General features: G+C 39.8%; 2 long non-coding RNA genes across 12 annotated transcripts in view; one reads left to right on the top strand and one right to left on the bottom strand.

Annotated features, from left to right (window-relative positions):
* The window catches only part of LOC123799865 (uncharacterized), a 503,415-nt gene that overhangs the window by 125,490 nt on the left and 352,931 nt on the right, over nucleotides 1–24,994 (bottom strand). The gene's annotated exons all lie outside the window — the stretch shown is intronic.
* Nucleotides 458–24,428, top strand: LOC123799860 (uncharacterized). 2 transcript variants are annotated; one of them, XR_015720963.1, is made up of 4 exons: nucleotides 458–726; nucleotides 14,884–15,025; nucleotides 16,470–16,669; nucleotides 21,527–24,428. It is a non-coding gene; the product is annotated as an uncharacterized LOC123799860 (long non-coding RNA). The 2 variants fall into 2 exon arrangements; XR_006781736.2 differs by lacking the exon at nucleotides 458–726 and adding an exon at nucleotides 14,612–14,757.

Below are 24,994 nucleotides of genomic sequence, written 5' to 3'. Positions count from 1 at the left end.
GACAGGTTATGACTTTGAAATATTAGACAGGCTTATATTCAGTTGTAATAACTGAAACCTCCTAGAAAAATTATGAAATTGAACCAAAATTTCGCTGGTGTATGAAAAGATGATTTAAAAGATCCTGGTTAACAACAGTCATTTAAAATAAAAGGGGAAGATTTTTTACCTTCCTATGCTCTAGAATGTCAGACTCATGAAAACTGATTCTACTTTGCTTGGTTCTCTTTCTGGTATTTCTAAATTAGTGCCTGTGCCTTGTAAATGTTTAGTAAATGTTGAATGAATGAGTATATATTCATGTTAGTGAGTTAATATTGTACTAACTGTGAATAGGAGCTTACAAACCAACCAATATGTAAATACAAATATTAAGGATAAAATTTTTGGTATGCATCGGTGCTTCTAGTGTTTCTGTGTCTCAGCTCACACAGTTTCTTTTCTTTCTCCCGTCCAGCCAGACTGACCTTTCTTCTGCTCCCTGGATTGCTCCACCTCTTTCTGCCACAGGATTTTGCTCTTGCTAGGTCCGCTACGTGATCTGCTTTCCCAAAGATCTTGGCAAAGCTCGCCCCGTCTCCATTTTCTAGTTTTGTCCAAATATTTCTTCCCACAGACTCTGCATAACCTGTTCTGTCTCATTATCCTGCTTTACATATTCACAAACTCCTGATACATCCTGTTTCTGAACGTTTCTTGGTTCATCTCTGCTGATTCCACTAGAAGGTAAGCTAAGCTCCACGAGAGGAGACATTTTTTCTGCCTTGTTAACCACTGACTGCCCAGCAGGTAGACCTCTGCCTCAGGCAGAGAAGGTATCTTGGTTTGAAGGCACAGAAACAAAAACTCCGGTTCAAGTGATTTCTTTGGCTGTATCCCAGGAAACACAGGTGAGGGATCAGGAAAGAGAGAGAGCAAAGGGAAGGCAGCCAGTCAAGACTGTGTCATTGAGTAGGTGACCACTGGGTGCGACTGGAGCTTAACCCCCTGAGAACCTTCTGAGGGACTGTGGGAGAAACCCCTCAGAATTATTCCGCTGAGGGTGAAGAGAAGCTGGGGTATTTACTAGTTCCCAGATCTCACTGGTTGACGTTTCTTACAGGGAACATTAATTCCTCAGCACTTCTGGTCTATCCCTCACCCTCTGCCAACAGCAAGAGAAAGCCTTCAGGCAGAGGGTCCCAGATGTTTGAGTGGGAACTGTTTAATGAATCTGTAGATAATCTCCAAGAAGGCTAAAGGGATATGGCCCTGATATATCTACTATAGTAGGTATTGAGTAAATGTTGAATGAATAAATAAATCATCCATCTGAAAGAAAAACAAAATGAATGATACATAAAGGCAACATGGAACTTTTTTATGTTAATATATAATATATCCTTAAAATTATAGGCCAAGTGCTATAAAGGAAAATGTTTATTTTCTGAAAGGCCCTAGAGAAAGTAAACAGGGTTGAGAGCTAAAGAATTTTTCAGATCAGTCTCACAAAAAAAGTGAATTACTCACTAACAGATTTGCATGTGGCTTTTAGAGTCTTGTGTGATAGGGAGGCATTTGCATATATAAAAAATGAGAGCTAAAGTTGTTTGATATTTTATTGTTCATTTAGGAGCAATGTTTTGTTCTATTGGTTTCATTTTATGAAATTGCTTCTGAGATGCTGACTCTATTTCAGGCAATCTCAACTTGTTCCTTACCCTGAACACGACGCTGCACCTGGTCTTTGTTCTGGGCCTTGCAGCAATATCTGAGCAAAGGAAATAACATCCAGTCTGATGTATGAATCAGCGGCAGCACTAGGAAGTGGTCTTCAGGGGCTTTATCCTCTGTATTATCTCATTGCTTCCTAAGATACTCCTAAACAGCCACTATAGGTAAAAACAGTGCACATGGTCACAGCTCAACAGCAGCCCACTATTGTCTGCCCAGCCAGCGTGTGGCCCCTAAACTCCCATCATACGGAAACTCTGCAACCACTGCTTTTCTGGATCTATTCTCTCTGGTCCCAGCATAAACTCTGCGATCCACAGCAACTATCCTGCCATGTTTCCCCTGGTGGACAAGAAGAAACCTATCCCAGTAGTGGAGTGGCCAGGTGATTTTTCAGGTTGTTCATGAGTCCCCTGGAGTTTGGAGTTGGGTTAGATCGTAGAGCTTAGTGCCCCCTTGTGGTCCAGAGATTTCTACATTCAGAAGGTCCACTAGAAGGGGCCCTGCAAGACCTGTTAACAAATCCTATACTTTGATTATTTTTTAACTCTTTAAAAATTTTGCAATAATTTTAAGTTTACAGAAATTTTACAAGAATAATACAAAGAACTTTTATGTACCCTCTTCTCAATTCATTAATATTTAATATTTTGTTACATGTATTGTATCATCCTATTTTTTTCCCCTAAACTATGACACATGCTCTTTTATTCCCTAGTACTTGAATATGTATTTCCTCAAATCAAGGATGATTTCTAATATAATTGCTGAATGGTTATCAAAATCAGGATATTTAACTTTAGATATAATACTTCATTATAATCTACAGTCCTTATCCAATTTCATCAATTCTCCTAGTAATAACCTTTGTGAAACATTTTTATTTTTTTGTACAAAAAAAAGGCTAGTTAAGCCTCATGCACAGTTTTTGTTTTATTTCTCTTCAGATCTTAATCTGAGACAGCTATTCAGTCTGTCTTTGTAACACAGTTTTGAAAAATATAGGGAACTGAAGGTTTTTGGTTTTTAGTTATATGGCATGTCTCATGGGTATGATCACAGCTCCAAAGGGGCTTAAGAGAAAAAAATTCAACACAGAGAATGGGTCTACAATTGGAGCAGAGAAAATGGCCTTCGTGAAACATTTTTATTTTTTTGTACAAAAAAAGGCTAGTTAAGCCTCATGCACAGTTTTTGTTTTATTTCTCTTCAGATCTTAATCTGAGATAGCTATTCAGTCTGTCTTTGTAACACAGTTTTGAAAAATATAGGGAACTTAAGGTTTTTGGTTTTTAGTTATATGGCATGTTTCATGGGTATGATCACAGCTCCAAAGGGGCTTAAGAGAAAAAAATTCAACACAGAGAATGGGTCTACAATTGGAGCAGAGAAAATGGCCAGGATCTTTGATGTATCATTTAATCATATAACAACGCAAGTTCTGGTGAAAAGTTAACTTCCTAAAGAGAAGATTGTCTCAACCAAATATGGAATATGGGATTTTTTAATCTATTGCTGTCTGCTCAAAAGGTGTTACCATCTCTTTCTTAGACATACTAATATTCTCATCCTACCATCTTTAGACAGAAATTAAATGAACTCTTGTCTCCATGAACCTCATTCCTCAAAATGTACCTCTTACAGTTATGAAATATGAGCACCTCCAATGCAGCCAGCTTGCTGTCTTATTTACAGTGTTGCTGATAGTTCTTCTTTCCAGTTCATGTGAAAGTGTAAGGCATATACTATGGGATTATTCAAGTGCATTCCTTAGTTTTTTTGTGTTTTTGTGTGTTTTGTTTTGTTTTTTAGTTTTTTTTTGTTTCTATCTCAAACAGCTTTGCTCTCTGTTAGCAGTTATCCACCCAACTTTAACCAGAGGTAAGAGCAAAACTATCATGAAACATAAATAAGCTCACACAGCGGAATGCTGATACCCTAAATGGAATTATTTCAATGAAATGTCATCAAGGGTTCCAAAATGTTCCAGCACTGTGCTAGGTACTGGGGCTCTAAAACTAACCAAGCGGACATTCTTCCTGATCTCTGGGGTTTAAAGTTAGGTGTAAGAGAATGAAAATTAATTACGTGATTATAACTGATAAACAAGATTAGGCAAATGCATCGTGATACTGAAGTACATAGGAGAATTTGTTATCCAAATCTGAGAGCCAGGAAATCTTTCCATGGGAAGAAGTTTCTTCTACATTGGGACCCTGAAGATAAGGAGAAGATAGCCAAACCAAGAGGGATGATGAGGAAGAAAGTGGCTCAGAGCAAAGTTAGCATTGGAACAAAAGCCCAGAGGAGGAAAGGAGATAGGCAATCAGAAGAACTGAGATATTTACAGTGCACCAATCAGCTAATTCCATAAAAATGCTGTGTAACAAGCCACCTTAAAATTCAGTGACTTTTTACCATAAGCATTTTTTTTCTCCTACTCATGAGTCTATAGACTTAATATAGTTTGACTGACTTACAATAAACTCAGAAGGATAGTTTGGTTTCAGGCCATGGTTAGTCTGCGTCTAGATATAAGATGTGGATTAAATTCAAATATTCTTCCATGTGTTTATTCCAAAGGCCATGCTGGAGCGGAAGCAGTTACCTAGGTATATACGTCTCATGACAGATGACTGGAGCAAAAAAAAAAAATCAAGTCAAACTACCCAAGCACAGTTAAAGTCCCTGCTCATGTTATGAGTCCCAACATCCCATTGGCCAAAGCAAATTACATGGGCAAGCCCAAAGTAATGAGATGAAGAAATACCTATCTCTGCCCTCACTGGAAAAGAGTATGTGGAAATATCCTGAACATAAACCTAAACTATCACATATGGTATGCCTGAATTATATAGACTAGAAAGAACTGAAGAGTTAGGCAGGGACCCTAAGAGCCACTTACAAAGTTCAGACTTCATCCATGTATGGTTTTTTTTTTTTTTTAAAGATTTTATTTATTTATTTGACAGAGAGTGAGCACAAGTAGGGGGAGCGGCGGGCAGAGGGAGAAGCAGGCTCCCTGCTGAGCAAGGAGCCCAATGTGGGACTGGATCCTGGGACCCTGGGATCCTGACCTGAGCCGAAGGCAGACTCTTAACGACTGAGCCACCAGACTCCCCCATGTATGGTTTTCAATTAGGAGAGACAAGTCACATTCATATTTTAATTTGATCCTATTTATTGCAGTTAGGATAACAGACTACAACAGAATAAGAATGATGCTGAGGCAAATGCAAAAAGATATTAGAAGAACAGAATCACCTTCGAAACAGTCTCCAATAAACTAAGAAAATATGTAAGCTGCAGAGACATCTGGCCTATATTATTATTTTTTACTTCTTCAGTTTAACAGATTGAAATAGAAACCAAGATTAGTGAAGGGTTCAAGGCCAAATATATTGATTTAAAATTGCTCATAGGAAATGCATCATATTATTCTGGATACTCTGGCTTTGACTATTTTGTTGTTGTTCTATGGGCATTATTTTGCTCTACAAAACACCTGCTCTATTATTTTAAGTGTGGAACCCTCAGAACTGTGTTTTATAGGATATTACTGTTCAGCGTATGGTCCTTGCATGAGATGCATCAATATCACTTGGAAACTTTCCAAAGACACAGAATCTTGGACCCTAATTTAGACCTACAGAATTAGAAATTTCTAGCATTGTAATAAGATCACAGGGTGATTTCCATGCTCACTAAAGTCTGAGAAGTAGTGTTCTATGATATTTAAAGAAGAAATACAAATTAGGAAAAAAAAAAACCCTTCAGTTATTTAGTCAGTGCCTCACATTTATAAGATGGTATGGTCTGCAAAGTAGTGCGTACAGACATGTATAACTCTAGGCCTCCTACACCCAGGTAACTGCAAACTTGTAGTCTGAAAGTCCTATAGAAGCGTCATACCTAAATATTGCAGTATATGATAAAGGTGTTAAGGTTAAGTATGATATTTTTAGCAACAACCAGTTTTACCTTGGAATGAAGGAGGAAAGCTTAGTGGAAAGTGTGATATGCAGACTAGACTTTGAAATATTTCTGAGATTTTAGAGGCAGTTATGAAGTGAGAAGACATTCCAGGTGGTGGTTCAATGCCAATAGTTGGGAAAAGGCAAAGCATATCCAAAAACAGCCTCAGGGAAGAGTCTGACTGGACCAACCAAATGTGAGAGAAAGTAGAAATTGGGCTGTCCTTTGAAACTAGCTAGTTTAAAACGTGCACAAGTAAAACTAAGGTTAAAATTAAAGAATTTAGAAGAATGCGGAAAAGGTTTGAAGTAGGGAAAGCAAGGGTATTCTGTTACATACACTGTCAGTCAAGAGCATAGACTCTGGAATCGGGGGAACAAGGGAGAACTTTCTACTCTCCTACTTACTAGCTGTGGGCCTTTGGCAAGTCATTTAATTCTTTCTAAGCCTCAGTTTCTTTACTGGTAAAGTGATTGTATATATCTTGTAGGAGTTTTTTACAGTAATGGCTCCCAACAATTTCACCTCCTGCTTTTCATGGCTTTATATTGACCTACATTGACTCTGCTACTTAGTCACATGATGTGCAAATATGATACAACCAGACTCTTGCTAAGTTCTTGAACACTGGGACTGTCCTCTTGCAATGTCGTCCTGGGATTACCATGATATGGAGAAGCCCAGCAGGAGGAAGCCCAGGTGAGAGGCTATGTGTAGAGAGACACCCAGCCATTCCAGGCTTCCCAGCTGAGTGCTACTATTGGCCAGCTTGCCAGTTGAATGCAGCAGCTCAGGTGAACTTCACAGAATTATGGGAATAATGAATCATTATTGTTTTTCTTTTGTTTTGTTTTGCTTTATCCTATCCTCTACTAACAAATCCAGGAATATTTTCTGTTGCTCACCTTTCACTTACAAGATTGCTTTTACTGAACAGGTATCAGGTTCTAGACATAATACTCGACGTTAGAGATATCCACATTAAATAAAAAGATAAAATAAACTAGGATTTGAAAAATAGTGTCCCTAACCTCAAAATGTTTATACTTACACTCTAGTCAAAGAAATATTCACATAATCAGAAATCAAAATTCATTTTGAATAAATACCTAGGAGTAGAATAGCCAAATCATATGGTAGATGTATGTTTAGCTTTTTAAGAAACTTTCTAACAACTTAATAATAGGTATGTTGTGATAACTCATTTTGATCTTAATTTCCCCAAGTGATCAACGAATGTCTTTTCATGTGCTTATTTGTTATCCCTATATTTGGGATTAGTTTGGGCACTGTCCAAATCTTTTTTTCCATTTCTTTATTGGGTTGGTTTTTTGCTCTTTTTTTTTTTTTCTGTTAATGAATTTTGAAGGTCTTCTATGTATTTTGAATACAAGTCCTTCTTCAGATGCTCTGCGATTAATTTTTCTTTAACTATGGTTTCCCTTTTCATTCTTCTAACCTATACATGAATGTTTACAGCAGCTTCATCCATAATAGCCAAAAACTAGAAACAATAAAAATGTCTATAAATTGGTGAAAAGGCAAACAAATTGTAGCATATTCATACAATGGAATGCTACCCAATAACAAAGAGGAATAAAGGTTTTTTTGTTGTTTTTGTTGTTGTTGTTTTATTGTTGTTGCAAGGGAATCCTTATTGTTTTAACCACTAAGTGTTTGGGTGTTTTGTTATGTGGCAGTCGATAACTGGAACTAACTCATAGGTTATTACATACATTATCTCATTTCATCTTCATGATGTTCTTATAAGATATGTACTTACAGGGAGAACGAAATAAATATTAGATATTATTTTTTAACTTCAAGGATTCAGTTTAAAAGAAGACAGAAGCATAATATATACACTCTATATGCTATTCTACAATTTGCCTGTCCTTTCTTTTCTTTTTTAATTTGACAATATATCACTTGGGGATTTTTCCTTGTCAGCACACAGAGTTCTACCTCATTCTTTGTAATTATCTACTGTTCTATTGAATGGATGTTTCATAATTTATGTAGCCATTCCCCTGTCTAGGTTGCTTCGGATTTTTTAAACCATTACAGATCATTTCATAATGAATATATTTATACATATTTTTCAGTGCACATTTGTGAGTATAATTGTGGCATAAATTCCTAGAAGTAAAAACCATGGTTTAAGGGAATATGTACTTTTTATTTTGTGGTAGATATTTATCTATCACATTGATACACAATAAGGTTGTAGCAATTTATACTTTCATTAGGAGGGTATGAGACTGCCTGGTTCCTTTAAACATTGTTAATAATATTGTAAACTATTACATCTTTTGGTAGCTTCCAATCTGATAAGTGAAAAATGATGTTTCAATGTACCTTTACTTAGTAGGAATGATGTTGCATAACTTTTTATGTCTATAAACTACTTAAAGTTCTGTTTTTTGGTCAGATGTGTTGTACATTTTTGTATTGTGACTCTGGTATTTTATAATTGATTTGAAAGAGTACTTTGTAAATTAAGGAAATTATCCTTTTTTCTTATGTACTAAGAATTTTTTTCAGGCGATCATTTTTCTTATGACCTTTGCTTGCAATATGGTATTGCTGTCATACAGAAATTTTGCGTTTTATATAGCCAAATTTATCAGTCTTCCATATTTCCTTTGGGTAATTTTATAGTTTAGCTTTATTTAAATACTTAAATCTTTCTTCCATCTGGATTTTTTCTTTTGATGCAGCAATTTGGATAGAGATCTACTAAACTATGTTTTCAAATACCTAATTTTTCTCAATTCCATGCATTAAAAAATTCACATCAACTTAAAATTTTGCTCTTATGAAATACAGAATTCAAATCTATTTTTGGACTCTTTTCAATGATCATTTCTTCTATTCATGGCCCATTATAAAATCTGGTAAACTTTGGTTTCTTACTCATTTTCTCCTCAGAATTGTATTTATTATTCCCACGTATTTATGTTTCCATAAGAAGTTCAGCCTGGTCTGCAAAAAGTATATTTTTACAGGAATTATAGGTCATTTTAGGAGGAATGGAAGGATCTCACAAAATAACAAGCCTACACCACCAGGGCCTGTAATCTTCTTTATGTTCCCCAGTAGTGGTCAATATTGATCCTGTAAAGATACATTTGGGTTTTGTTTTGTTTTGTTTTTGAAAATGGGAAAAGTCTTTCAGAGTCAAGCAAGGTTAATAGTACGGGATGAGTTTGGGTAACTCTCTTCTGATCAAAACCAGACTGAGGCCGAGTAAGACTGCTCCTCTTGAATCTCTTAGAGTTAGTTCTGAGAATTTTTCCAAAGGAGGCATCCCAAGTGTATCTGAGCAACACCCTTGCAATGGAGTAGGCTCATAGCCTCTCAAGGTCATTGCATTGAAGGGATAACGCTCAGTAGCACATGTACATTTTAGTATATTTATTTAACTATCGTCCAAATAATGAAAACAATGCACCTTAATGAAAAATACATTAAATAAAAACAGAACACAAATTTTATGTTCATCATGATTACAGCTATTTAAACATCAGCATGCTCATAACAAAAACAAACAAAAAATCCAAAACGAACCAGCAAACCAATAAAACGGAAGGATTAGAGGAAATTTCTTTTTCTTCCTGAAAAGTTCGATTCATGCTGTTATAATAGTGTTCCTATAATAAGACAAATTGAGAGCTCGATTACTTTGTAGCTCTATTTCCTGAAGAAGAACCCTATGAGGAATATGATGTGGAGGTGTGATAGGATGTTATTCTGACCCATTCATGGGGTGGCATCCTGACATAAGACAAACAGAAACTGAAGTCTAAAGGTCTGCTTTCAGGGTAACAGCTCTGTTGTGTTATCTCGGGTGGATGTGACTCGCAAGATTCCTTCCATGGCAAATGAGATCCTCAGAATCACATCATGGGGTTTGTAAAGACTTGTTCCTCAAAGTGGTCCGTGGCCCAGCAGTATCAGCATCACGCGGACTTATTCGAAACACAGAATTTCAGGCCCCAAGCCAGTCCTCTAAGGATCAGGGTTATCTGAGGGATGAGCCTAGCAATCTGTTTTCAGAAGCTTTCCAGGTGACTCCCATGCACGCTCAAGTGTGAGCAGCACTGCTTTAGAAAACTCAATGAATCACATATAATTATGAACACTAATTTCCACAAATCCATTATCATTAAGTCAATCATGCACGATGAAAGGTTAGCCAGGCAAACTGGAGGCCTGGGAACAATTAGTGTCGTCCAAATTGCGGAACATTTCTCTCTCTCTCTCTTTTTATTTAGTTAGCGTTATTTGGACTTGGACAAGAACATTAAACATTCAGGAGATGAGGATTCTGTCTTTTAATTTCATAAATATCTATTGAGTTCTACCTGTATTCCAGGCCTTGACTTACATGCTGGAGCTTCCGTGATGAAAATCTATGTGGTTCTTACCTTTGGAGAACTTCTAGGCCACCATGAAAGACAGGCAATAAACCAATCATAACAGATGTGAAGGGTATTACAGGAGAGGAGTCATTAAGTACTGTGAAAGCATCTAAATCGAGACTCTTACCTACGAGTCAGAGGATGGATTAGGGAGTCTAGGAACTCCCTAGATTTTGTTTACATTATGGAGACACATATGTCCATAGTTTCACTGTACTGGGGAGCAAGAGTTTTCAAAGAATTCCTTGAAATCCAAATATTTTAGGACCCCCGCTGAGATCAACCATTCAGGCCAGTTTATTATCCCAGTGTCTGAATCCATTATTTTCATTTATAAGATCCTCTTTCCCCCTCCTCCCTTAAGAAAAATTACTTTGGCCTGAATTACCTGAGTATAGATTCAAAAACCTGTTTACTCTGCGGCATAGCACTATCCTTTCATTCTTCTATGAAAAATTGAAGACAAACTCTCTCCAGATGTGAGCTCAGTCAGGTGCATAGCTGCACTGCTTTCTTATAAGATATGGATGTAAAAGAAATGTCCTCAGATGAGCTCTCAAAAGGACCTTCACTGACATTTGCTCACCATTTAATTCACAGTTCTTAGAGATGAATGAGCAGTTCTGGGGGTGTAAGCTTAAAACCCTGCAAGTTGATTAAAAGCTGTGCTCAAATCCAGACCAATTAATAACTGAGTCCCCACGGGGTTAATATTAAGGGTGGCTGTTATTATGTTTTTCATCTTCATTTCAGGGTTTCTGCAAGTGGATTAATCAGCTCTTGTGTATTCATTCTACCACCAGAGCAACAATTCATTTTGATTATTATGTTACAAATACCAGCGACATTCAATAGACCTTGCAGAGAAATTTTTATGAGTTTGAGCAAATATCCACAGCCGCACAAGACAGATCAGATAATAATAACAGCTGCAGGTTTTGGAACCTCCCGGGGTCCCTCAAAAACATGCACTGGATTGGAATGTCAACCCGGTGATTTAGTTCACCCTCATTGCCTAAATCATTCCAGAATAAAGGCAAAGATAGTACGTGTGTTTAAGATATTGGCACTCGGGGTGAGGGTGGGGGCCTGGGTGGCTCAGTTGGTTAAGCGACTGCCTTTGATTCAGGTCATGATCCTAGGGTTCCCAGATCGAGCCCGGAGTTGGGCTCCCTGCTCAGTGGGGAGCCTGGCTCTCCCTCTTTCTCTCCCCCTGGATCATGCTCTCTCTCTGTCAGATAAATAAATAAAATCTTAAAAAAGAAAAGATATTGGCACTCAGATCATTTTTTACTCAGTCCAAGCTGTTTAAACAGTGGGTTTCAAAGAGCCTTTAAGTTAATTCCTAAATTGCAATAGCAAAGACAGTAAACGGAACTTTGCCCTAACTCTCGACAAATGCCATGGGAGTTTTAATAATCCTGAGCAGGCAGTAAACCTTTATTTTTCATTGTCTCAGAAAAATCATACTCCAGTCTCAGTGGGCCTCAGTTTGCCACAATTGCTTGTGGGTTAGGTAAGTTTTAAGAAGTTTCAGTTGGTGGTTTGGTCAATGTCTTAGTTAACTCAAAGGTCATCTCAATTTTTATCAGATCCCCTCTGTGTTTCAAATGGAAGAATCAAGTGCAGTAGCTTTCGCAGGTTGTATGATCTGGACATACCTGGCTTCCCAGGTTGTGAGCCCAGAACAACCACTGCCCATGGTTCTCCCCTAGTCCACCTGCTGTCCTCTCATTTTACTTCTGGTGCTTTTATGAGAGGATAGAGGAGAGGTACTATTCTCTCTCTCTTTTTAAATTTTTTATTTAAATTCAAATTAGTTAATGGATAGTGTTTTATTAGTTTCCGGGGTAGAATTTAGTGATTCATCAGTTGCCTATAACACCCAGCGCTCATTACAACAAGTGCCCTTCTTAATGTCCATCACCCAGTTGCCCCATCCCCCCATCCGCCTCCCCTCCAGCAACCCTCAGTTTGTTCCCTATAGTTAAGAGTCTCTTACGGTTTGCCTCCCTCTCTGTTTTTATCTTATTTTTTCCTTCCCTTCCCCTTTGTTCCTCTATTTTGTTTCTTAAATTCCACATATGAGTGAAATCATATGGTATTTGTCTTTCTTTGACTGACATATTTTGCTTAGCATAATACCCTCTAGTTCCATCCACGTCATTATAAATCAAAACCACAAGGAGATATCACCTCACTCAGGTCAGAATGGTTAAAATTAACAAGTCAGGAAACAACAGATATTGGCAAGGATGTGGAGAAAAGGGAACCCTCTTACACTGTTGGTGGGAATGTAAGCTGGTGCAGCCATGCTGGAAAACAGTATGGAGGTTCCTCGAAAAGTTAAAAATAGAACTACACTATGATCTAGCAACTGCACTACTAGGTATTTAATCAAATTATACAAACATAGTGATTCGAAGGGGCACATGCACCCCAATGTTCACAGCAGTGATGTCCACAATAACCAAAATATGGAAAGAGCCCAGATGTCTGTCAATAGATGAATGGATAAAGATGCGGTATGCATACACAACGGAATATTACTCAGCCATCAAAAAGAATGAAATCTTGCCATTCCCTTTTATTTAATAGTCTGAGTTGGATTCCTTAGCTGTCCTCCACTTACCCCTGGTACCCTGTACTGTCTTCCTACTCATCAATATATCTGGAATGGCAGGAACGTGGAAACAAAACCAGGCCACTGCCTCTCTGCTATGAATCCTACACATCTTCCTTCATCGTGGCCCAGAGCTATGTGGGAAGTCCTCACTGATGGTGGTGTTTCCATGTTGCTGCCTTCCTTTCTTCCTCTCCTACCTGCTTCTGACGGGAACACAAATGTCCTGAAGCCCTCTAGTGGGAGGAAGAGAAATGGGACAGGGCAGGGACCTGGCCTTTGAAAAAGACGGCCACCTTCTCACCTGACTTCAGCACCTGTCCCAAGGCACGCTGATCTCTGTCGATTGCCCCGGAGACAGATGAACACTTACAACGAACTACCAAGACTGTGCTATCTGGAGGGAAAAAGGAAGACCTATGGCAATTTGTTTGTAGGTGGCTGAGAACCATCATGGGTGAGTCTGACCATTAATAGAATTATCTCAAAAACAGCTATTGCCAAGCAGTACCATTAGTGGCTTATAGAACACCAGATCATTGGTACATTCCCATAAATGGATTTTTTTTTTCAAACATGTTACTATTCTGAGATTTGTGTGGGCATATTCTTTCTCAATCTCCTTCCTAGAAGGGGAGGATGTGGCCTAAAGAAAAAAAAAAGTCACCAAGTCAATGAGTTAAGTAATACAATGAAAACTAAACATAAGAAGCATGCGTCAGGCCCCAGGTGAGATGCTGTCAGCTCACCTGTTGCATGACACCTGGCAGGCAGTCACAATGTGGAACCACCATCCTGTCCTCAAGTCAAATCTCTAGAGAGAAAACATAAGGGGAGTTACAAAAAAAAAAAAAAAAAATCAGGCCTTAAGAAACAAGGCAAATCCTGTATTTTAAGAATTGGAATATGAGGACTGCCATAGGAAAAGAGCTTCTCTTCCCCTTCATTCCTTCCTTCTTTCCCACCTCTTTTCCTTCCTTCCCGGGAGCACCAGGGAAACATCGCTCACGGATCTGTCTTACTCTTCAGTGGTTAGGAGATGCTGAGCATAAGAAACATAAGAAACACTATGTATTTTGCCAATCTAATATCTGTAAGCTGTAAAGATAGCCTTCTGGAAGTCTGTGCCCAAAATAGACAGCAGCCTGGGCTTCTTTCCACCCTGCCAGACTTTCATGATTTCCATTAATATGTGGGCCAGGGGAATGCTGAGTCTGGCAATTAAATCTGAAAGATGAGGAGAGGAGAGTGTCCAGGTGAGCTGACCTGAGTATCTGAAATGATTTTCTACAAATCTAAACAAGATGTGTTCATCAAAAGACTTACAAAAGTCTACAGATCAATTCATTACATTATACATGGGACAAATCACTTTTGTTGAAAACAGCACAATTACCCAAGATTTGGAATGCTGTAGGTATTTGGGGACAGGAGATTAGGTTGTCATACACAATAAATTTCTATCGTCTGGGAAGGTGACTTGATTTCAAAATTGACAAAGGTTATCTGTCCTCAGAAAAGGTCTCTCTCCTGTGCCTGAGGTCTTGCCCAGCTCCTTGTTTGGTGTCAGGTAAGGCTAACGAATATCTTGGGAAGGGGAACCCAGCAGGAAGTGATGCACTTGGGCTGGTGTTCCAGTCATCAAGCAAAGAGCAAGGTCTCTGAAGGAAAGCAGTGGGTGTGTTTGGAGGAGGGTTTGTAAGGCAACAGGGAGGCCTGATGGACTGTCTGGGAAATGGCCGTGAGGAGTCAAGAGAGAGTAAGGATACTAATAGAGACCACATTCTAGCAGCTTCTCTCTTTGGGTTCAAGTCCACGACTCGGTCCAACCCCCCATATCACTACTATCTGTTACCCACCCTGCTCAATGTCCCCCAGAAATATGGCGGCAGATAGCCACACATATAATGTGGCTCATGTCTCAATTTCAGGTTTTCTCCTTTCCTGTCTAAAATGTGAACTGAAATTAAATCTCTCCCTGAAAGAGCTCGGAGCTGTAAGAGGATGTTATACTAAGAGATGGTAAGTCAATCACCACCGAGATGGAACAATCCAGAGCAGCATTACCATAGCCTCAGCACACCTTGAGCAACCGCGGCAAATGCCTGGGAGTCTGGATTAACACTGGTTTTCCTTTTCTATATTTAGATTTTTAGGGAAGGGCAGAAAGCTCTGGTCTGCCTTCCAGTTGACTTTGACATGAACACAGTACAACGGAACATAAACGTAAGCATCCTGGATGCAAAAGCATAGGATTTAAGTCACAGTTTTCGACTTCACCTCAGTACAGGTACGTGACTTCAGGCAAGGCAACCAACTTCTCAAAGACTCCTCTTCACATGTTTATTTATTTCTTTGAGAGAGAGCATGAGAGGAGGGGCGGGTCAGAGGGAGAAGCAGACTCCCTGCTGAGCAGGGAGCCAGATGCTGGACTCGATCCCGGGACTCCAGTCTCATGACCTGAGCTGAAGGCAGTTGCTTAACCAGCTGAGCCACCCAGGCCCCCTTCCTCCTCACATGTTTAAAATGGACTTCATTATATAGGGCTCAGGTGCTGTGATAATGCTTTATGGAAATTAACTCTTTCAAGGGTGCTATTGAAACTGTGAAAAGAATATTTCAAAATGAAGTCATTGCTAAGAGAGTCACTCAAAATAGGATGCAGAGGACACTGAGGAAGCTAGGGCCTATGTTCCCCTCCTGTTTGAATTCTTCTAACACCAAGACTTTTGACTTTTGTCAATTACAATGACAACAGGACCACCTCCTGGAACACATCCTTCTACTCTGGACTGAAATAGAGATCAGTAACACCTGCTAGCTAAAGAGTCAATCCTGTATTAGATAGCCAGTTTAAGTCTGCCAGCATAATTCTTCCAGAAAAAATTATGTAACTTTGTGGTTTTTTGCCTTTGTAAGCCTTCATTCTGTGCTGGCAATTCAGAGCACACTTTAGATTTCCATCAATTTCAGTCTACTCTGTGTTCCCCGGACTGCAATCCCTAAGACCCCAAATAAATGCTTCTGGTTGCTTTACAGCCCCCTCCTCTTCTTGGTCAACAGAAACAAAAGTCACGATTACAGTTGTTCCTGAACAACACACGTCTGAACTGCGCGGGTCCACTTACACGTGATCTTTTTCAATAAATACAGTGCGGTACTCTAAATGTATTTTCTTTTCCTTAATGACTTTTTTTTTTTTAAAGATTTTATTTATTTATTCGACAGCGATAGAGACAGCCAGCGAGAGAGGGAACACAGCAGGGGGAGTGGGAGAGGAAGAAGCAGGCTCCTAGCGGAGGAGCCTGATGTGGGGCTCGATCCCATAACGCCGGGATCACGCCCTGAGCCCAAGGCAGACGCTTAACCACTGTTCCACCCAGGCGCCCCTAATGACTTTCTTAATAACATTTTCTTTTCTCTAGTTTACTTTCTTGTGATAATACAGTATTTAATACATATAACACACAAAATATGTGTTAATCAATTCTTTATGTTATCAGTAAGGCTTCCAGTCAAAAGCAGGCTGTTAGTAGTTAAGGTTTGGGGGAGTCAAAAGTTCTCTGTGGGTTTTCAGTGGCATGGAGGGGGTTGGTGCCCTTAATCAACACCCCCACCCCCTGCAGTCAACTGTATTCTTCTTTTTGGTTCCATCCTAAATAGAGTTGGGAAGCTCTGTTTGCATCACGCATTGTCCCACCCATCAGCTTACATGTGTCCATGTGTCTTTTCAGCTTCGGGGTACATGTCCAATGACCACCCTCATCACCTGCTCTTCTTTGCCCAAGGCCTTTCTCTGACTGCTGGAGCCTACTTTGGCATTGTGCAGCACACGGGACATGCTAGAAGTAATGCACTGCTCCCACCAGAACAGCCTTCAGACGATGACTACTGGAAAGTGGTGTGTAAATACACCAGCTTTCTCGCCACTCAGGTGAGGTTGCCCTGCATGCATGTCTACACAGGTTTTCACAGTTCCCCAGGGGGACTAAGCTCAGTCACCTATAGTGTAGCTGATTGAGAACGTACTCTTCGTTGGTTCCATTCCCTTCTCTGTCTTACTTCACCCACCTCCCTACAGTATTTCCTGGGATAATCTCCCCAGTGTTCTGCTGGTACTTGAAATCTTGTCTCACAGTCTACTTCTTGGAGAATACAACCTGAGACCCTGCCCATTCAATCATTACATTTGTCTAGACACACCACTGTCCTTGAATATCCATCTCAACCAACCTACACAGCTTTACTTGGCAACCCACACATACTCTGTTTACCTCTCTTCTACAAATCTCTCAGCACATAGGTATAATGTCTGCATCACATCTTTTTTTTTTTTTTTTGATTCCTTGCTTTCGAATTTCAATTCATTTGGGTATATACCTAGGTGCAGAGAGCATTTTATCATCAGTACTAAAATAAAATGAACAAAAAGAAAGCTCCTGATTTCACTTATATGTGCAATCTAAAAAACAAAACAAATAAACAAAGAAATAAATAAAAAGCCAGACTCTCAAATACAGAGAACAAACTGGTGGCTGCCAGAGGGGAGAGAGGTGGGGGGATGGTAGAAATAGGAGAAGGGGATTAAGAGGAACAAACTTCCGGTTATAAAATAAATCAGTCATGTTGATGAAAAGTATAGCATAAGGAATATAGTCAGTAATACCGTAATAACGTCGGTGGTGACAGATGGTGATTACACTTATCGTGATGAGCCCTGTGTAATGTATAGAGCTGTTGAATCAATATGTTGTACACCTGAAATGCATATTATTAATTATACTTCAATTTTTAAACATTAAAAATAAATTTTTTAAAAAAGAAAGAAAGCTTCTAACTCCCAGGAGTTCTCATCCTCAGTCCATGGATAGAATTTAGGGGATCTGTGAACTTGGATGTGAAAAAGAAAATGGCATCTTCACGGTCACTAACCTAAAACCTTTAACTGAAACCTACAACTACGGAGCATTTCCTTCAATGCTGACTGTAGGTAATACTGTAGCGGTATTAGTACCTGTGACTGGGTCACCAACAGAAATCACAGATGTTTTCATATGCCTTTCCCATCATTGGGCACATCTCCAAATATCGTTACATTTGTCTCTACTGCAAAGTTATGGAAGTTATCAGATCTACAGCTGGATCTTGTTATTTATGCAGTAAAGAAGTCATCTTTTGTTCTATCACAAATTTTAAGAAATATTTTGATAACTATTTCAGTATGATTGCTTTCCTTTGCAGTGTTTTGCATTTATTTTATACACTTAAAAAAAGATTACTCTAAGAAGGGGTTCAGATCCTTCACCAGACAGCCAACGGCTCCAGGGCACAAAAAAGTTTAAGAAGCCCACATCATCGGCACCCCCTGCCCCACAAGGGCACGCAGCCTCCCTCATCTCCTTGAGGTACCCCTGGGGTACTCACAGTGCAGAAACCAGGCTGCCAGAGCAGGTTTGCATTACTGCTTCCAGGACCACGCAGGATAATCTTTGGAGGGGTGGTCGGGCGTCCTGTGTTCTCAATGCTATTCAGATTCTCTCTGCCCCCCAAAACTGAGAGGAGAAATTTCACTTCATAATTACAGAATCCTCTCTGTTACTGGGATGGCTTTGGAAATGTTTAGAGACCCTCTGGGTTCCCAGAAGTGAGCATAGAGGGGCATGAGCTTTGCAGTTCTGGGGCTGGTTTCACTGGAGGAAGCGGCATATAAGGTGCTGGTGCAGTTCTGGCTATGACATAGCAAACCAGTCTTAAAAATGTATATATATTTATTGAGCATGTGGTATCAGGGGATGGAGAAGAGACTGAATTGGGACTCAGAGGGGCTGGGAGTTAAGTGCAGAATCCTTTCTCACAAGGAAAGTTCAATTAGCAGCACCTCTGTCCAGAGGGTGTTCAACCTTTCACTGAAACAACCCGAACTGATGTATTGGAAGATGATTTCTCTGCATTCTTGCAGAAGACCAAAAAGGCAAGACCCTGGGGTCTCCAAATACCACTTATGGAGGTAGCATCCAGTTAAAAGAAAATCTAGGGTAGCTTTAAAGGAAGAAATCCCAAGTAGGAGAAAGCACACAGGTCCAATGTGCATGAGAAGAGAACAGGAGAGGCAAGTTGTTAATCAAACTTCATTGCTTTCAGGAAAGCCAGATCATCTTTGCCATGAATCTTTATTTTGTGGGCATCAGGGGCTTTCTCAGCAGCAACACTGGAAACTCCATTAGAGTGGGGAAAAAGACTTCTATTTGTTTCTTCTATTCTTCCAGTTAAATTATTTTCTTTCCATCCATTCATCCACCCATCTGTCATGCCTTCTATCCTGTCTTTCATTCCTTCTTCCATCTAACCTTTTCATCCTTCTATCCAATCCTCTCTCCAAAGCTCTTTCCATTCTCCCATCCCTCCTTCCAATACCCCTCATCCTTCCCTCTTCCCTTCATCATTCTTCTACAACTCCTTCTCATCCATGCTTCTTTCTTTCTTTCCTTCTTCCATTCATGCATACTCTTAAGAGTAGCACTGGGACATGATGGTTTCATGTCACTCTCTAAACTCAGGCTAGCTGGTTCAAATCCAGGTCCAGCATTTACTAGCCACATGTCCTTGGGCAACTTGCTTTAAGTCCCCTTACTTGAGGTTCCTAGTTTCTTTACAGATAAACAGCAGCTAATAATAATCCCTCCTCCACTGGTTTATTCTGAAGATTAAATAAGCCAACATGCATAAGGTGCTGACAGTAAAACTGGCTTGTATTAAGTGTTAAATATACTAGTTGTTATTATTAGTATACTTCTGGTATTGGGTTAAAGTCTGCAAAGATACATTTTTAAGACAGCCCTTGTTTACAAGGGAATTCTTATATCTGAAGAGAATTAGTGCAGCATCCAAAGATGAGCAAGCAATTCACTTCTCACTAGGACATTTATCGCACCGTGTTCATTTCCTAAAGTGTATAATTTAGCATTATCACCTCTGAGGAATGGTGAAATTTTTGAGGGTCTTGGGTTTCCAAATCACTGCTGCATTCTTAGAACTGCCGACCTTTGCCCCATTTCAGTTCCATTCTATCAAGTGTGTTCCTCTGAACCTTGATTTGTACACTGAGTTTCTTGCCAGCCTCCTGCAATGCAATTTAACATAAGAGGCAATATAATATTCTTGTTGGGGACAGCAGCCGTTCAATAGAATGGATTGGAACTCTCGCCAATGTGAACATGATTTAGGTCTCCTTGTTATCGGGGAAGGTCTGCGTGTTCTTTCAACTCTATTGAAATGAGACCTTTCAAACAGTGACTGCAGTTTACTCCTTTTGTCCTTTTGGTTAAAAAAAACTCCATGACTTTAATAACCAGAAAATTTCAAATTAACACTTAAGAACGTCAAAGCCTAGTTTGAGATGTTAAGCAAAGAATAGCTTAAAGTTTAGGTTGAGGACCTATTGAAACTCCTACCAGGGCAGCCTGACTGGTCTCCTGTGTTCAGAACCAGGATCTTATAGATTTGACTCTACAAACAAGCTAACATCCAAAGTCATGATGAGTCAGAAAACAAATATTATCACCCTCAGCTGACACCTCTACTTTGAAATGATTATGAATGGAGTATTAGACAAAGATAGCTTACACCATGCAATGGAAATAAACAAATCCTAAAATCTCAGTGGTTTAGCACAATGGAGATTTATTTTGGGCTCATGCAAAATCTGATGCAGGTTGATGGGGACCTGCCTCCATCTTGCAGTTAGAGACCCAGGCTCCTTGCATGTTCTATTTCTACCATCTCAACATGTGGCTTCCAAAGGAGAGGAGGAGAGGGAGGAGGAGCCACATTAGCTCTTAACTGGCTCATCTGGGAAGGACATCTACCACTTCTACTTAGGACCCATTGGCCAAAACTTGTTTCACGGCCCCATCCCAATCGCAAGGGCTGGGAAATCCAAGTGAACGCATGGAATAGTTGTTGAATCTAAACATCTCATCCATAACTGGTAGAGATGTAGACATTCCAAATCCATAAGGGAAAAGATGCTCAATGGATAAAGGTAGTAGAAAATGTGGATTGTTTCTAAATGACAGTGAAAGTACTGGGCAAGAGTTGTGGGGACCAGAGCCTCAATCCAAAACAGCCTCACCACCGGCACAGCATTTCTTGGAAGTCTCGTGTTTTATCGCTAAACTTTTCATGAGTTTAAAAAATATAAAACTTCAGCTCTGTTCCCCCAATGCTGAGAAGAGGTTTATTTTTGGATATCTCCCAGCATACAGTGTGCCCTCCCAGGAATTTGCTTTCCCTGGCTTAAGGAGCACACTCTAAATGTCCAGTAGATGGCTATTAAGTGATAGTGAAGAGGTTGTGTTTAAGATTCAAGGAAACACCAGTGTTAATTGGAAGGCCCTGCACCATTGTTGAGTATTTTCCTGGATGCCTTGAATGCCCTATTCTAAAGTGCAAGTTCATTGCGGCAACAGTGCTTTATACACTTTTTAATTATCTTTTATCTTGAATCCTTCACAGTGTCCATTCACAAAAGGCAATGAACCTAGGACATATGAATCTGTCTGAAGCCTGCTCATGCTATAATGCTAACAGGGGCCCCTACAAGAATTTCTTCTTCCCTCCCTCTCTCCCTTTGCTTTCCAGCCAGGATTTTCACTGAACAACAAAGACAAGCCTCAAACCAATGAAGGCTTAGGGATACACTCTTGCTTTCAAAGGACAAATAAAGAGAGAAGCCTTTGAGAAGAAACATGAGTTTGCCTAATTTCCAGGGTTTTTTTTTTTTTTCTTTCAGTTAATGCAAAGTTACCCACACTGCTGTTTCCTGGCTACTCCTTACTCCAATGTCTGAATCCAGATGGCTCCCTTACACTGGACCTCGTGTTACCCGAACTCGGAGGTCTGCCTAGGTCTGCAAATCTGCTCTTGCTTCTACAACCTAACCTGATAATACCTATTTAAAAAGAATTGACACATCCAAAATAATTACTTCCTTAACTAAATAGTTATTGTGTACCTACAGTTTCCTAGGCACCATGGGTAGATGACAAGGTGATAACTACAGAGTGAGATCAGGTTCCTGTTCATCATGCAGTTTACTTTCTAGAAATGGAGAACAGGTAAAGAAATAACCAAAAGTGAGATGATTCTGGATGATAATTCTACAAAGGAAGGGAAACAGGGGGATGTGATAGGGAGGGACTATGGTCAGGGCAATATGCAGAGAGGTTAGAGAAGGACCTCCTACCCAGGAGAAGCAGGGAGCTCTGGGGAGATGGGTGGGGTAGCAGGCCGGCCACTAGGCAACAGTGCCAGAATGAGCTAGGAACGCAGGATGGAAAGGACAAAGATTACCTTCATCCTCCTTCTACACCCAATAAAGGAACATAGTGTTCTTTTTTTCTTATCTCTGTCCCAGTGCCCTGGATTGTCTGTGAAAGCTAGGATATAAATTTCATATTAAATGTAATAACAGACCATATTCAAGAAAGCCCTCATTCTCTCTTTCCCAAATCAGCATCTCTCCAAGGGATTAAACAAAACACCTGCCTTGATCTTTGGTCAAGCTGCTGTGACCTAGTTTTCTCTATTGAGACCAATAGCTGATGACAAGTTATAATAGAAACAACTGCTCACTTTCCAGCTGCCCTCAATCAGCTAGGCAACATCCCTCTGACTGATTAAGTCACTAGGGAAAATCTTTTCTCTGTTCCCAGTGACTGCTGATTGATGGCACTGAAGGAGCCTTTCTGTTCAGGCCCTTATTCAAGGGGGGCTATCAATTTCCACAGATCCCTTTGCCAGTCTACCCCCATCTATTTCAGGAGCTGGAGGAATTGCCTCAGAAGTACCTGAGGAGAATTATGGGGACAGGGTGAGAGGAGGGAGAAATGACACAGCTCACAATTAGATCAGCACTGAGCTCGCTCAGAAGCAGCCAGCTCCATCACTCTGTTTCTATCACAGCTACCTTTGCTCCCCATCCATCCCCCATATGCCTTTGTGCCATGTTCTTCAGGCAGATGCAATAACAAGGAAGAAAAGGAAAGAAAAGATGGATGCTATGCAGGTTGAGGAAAGTGGAGACAATTCAGGTCTTTTCAAACAAGAGAAGTTCTCAAAGAAGTTTATCTGGGATGCCTCTTAGTTTTTTTGACTGGTTCCTTGGCTGTGCAGAAGTTTTTATTTTGAGGAAGTCCCACAAGTTCATTTTTTCTTTTGTTTCTCTTGCCTTTGGAGATGTGTCATGAAAAAAGTTGCTGTGGCTGATGTCAAAGAGGTTACAGCCTATGTTCTCCTTTATGATTTTGATGGATTCCTGTCTCACATTGAGGTTTTTCATCCATTTGGAGTTTATCTTTGTGTAATGTGTGAGAGAGTGGTCAAGTTTCATTCTTTTGCATATAGCTGCCCAATTTTCCCAGCACCATTTATTGAAGAGACTTTTTTCCACTGGATGTTTTTTCCTACTTTGTCAAAGATTGCCCACAGAGCCGAGGGCCTATTTCTGGGGTCTCTATTCTGTTCCACTGGTCTATGTGTCTGTTTTTGTGCCAGTACCATGCTGTCTTTGTGATCACAGCTTTGTAGTATAGCTTGAAATCAGGCAACATGATGCCCCCAGCTTTGTTTTCAAAAAACCTAGGAGGCAGCACACGGAATGGGAGGAGATATTTGCAAATGACACTACAGATAAAAGACTGGTATCCAAGATCTACAAAGAACTTCTCAAATTTAATACACGAGAAACAAAAAATCAAATCAAAAAATGGGCAGAAGATATGAACGGACACTTTTCCAATGAAGACATACAAATGGCTAACAGACACATGAAAAAATGTTCAAAATCATTAGCCATCAGGGAAATTCAAATCAAAACCACATTGAGATACCACCTTACGCCAGTTAGAATGGCAGAAATTGACAAGGCAAGAAACAACAAATGTTGGAGAGGATGTGGAGAAAGGGAATCCCTCCTACATTGTTGGTGGGAATGCAAGTTAGTACAGCCACTCTGGAAATCAGTGTGGAGGTCCCTTAAAAAGTTAAAAATAGAGTTACCCTATGATCCAGCAATTGCACTATTGGGTATTTACCCCAAAGATACAGACGTAGTGAAGAGAAGGGCCATATGCACCCCAATGTTCATAGCAGCATTGTCCACAATAGCTAAATTGTGGAAGGAGCTGAGATGCCCTTCCACAGATGACTGGATTAAGAAGATGTGGTCCATATATACAATGGAATATTACTCAGGATGATTACCCGACATTTGCAGCAACATGGATGGGACTGGAGGAAATTATGCTAAGTGAAATAAATCAAGCAGAGAAAGACAATTATCATATGGTTTCACTCATTTATGGAACATAAGAAATAGCAGGAAGATCGGTAGGAGAAGGAAGGGAAGAATGAAGGTGGGGTAAACAGAAGGGGGAAAGAACCACAAGAGACTATGGACTCTGGGAAACTAAGAGCTTCATAGGGGAGGTGGGTGGGGGAATGGGATAGACCGGTGATGGGTACTAAGGAGGGCACATATTGCATGGTGCACTGGGTGTTATACGCAAATAATGAATCATGGAACATTACATCAAAAACTAAGAATATACTGTATGGTGACTAACATAACATAATAAAAATTATTATAAAAAATAAATAAATGAATAAATAAATAAATAAATACCACAAAAAAAATCTGAGAGGAGTCACATTTAGGATTGAATTCATGCTAAGGTGAAAGTGGCTAACATAATTTACTTTCGTAAGAGGCTATTTTGTTAAGAGAAAGGGTAAGGATGGAGCATTCTTGGGACCGCCTCCTGATCCCTTCAAGCCTGTGTAACTTAGGTTAATGGTGATGATAAGAACGAGAAAGCACAGCAGACTTTCAATGAATGCTACATTGCAAGTTACATTATTTTTAATCTTTAGTCTTACAGGTGGGTATCTTGAGCCCCACGTTAGAGGTATAGAGAGATTAGGTAATTTATCAGAAGTGTATGATGAGTAAATTATGAAGGCAGAAATCAAAACTATATCTCCATTTCTAAAGTCTGTGTTTTATCCCCACACCCCACCCTCATCAAGAGCCTACTGCAAAAGATCATGGCAAAGGGCATATGTTGTCCCTGCTTCATGATAGATACGACTAGACTGGTCTCCTTCAACATTCCAGGGAAAAAGATTTTTACACACATGTCTTTTTGGAAGGCAATTCCTAAAGTAGGACATAGTGGGACAGTGTTTGGGAAATTAAAAG

The sequence above is a fragment of the Ursus americanus genome, chromosome 22 (genome assembly GCF_024610735.1).
Source record: "Ursus americanus isolate L20-20 chromosome 22, mUrsAme1.1.p, whole genome shotgun sequence".
NCBI lineage: Eukaryota > Metazoa > Chordata > Mammalia > Carnivora > Ursidae > Ursus > Ursus americanus.
Note: the sequence above shows the minus strand (reverse complement) of the source record. Positions and strands in the feature narration are given on the sequence as shown.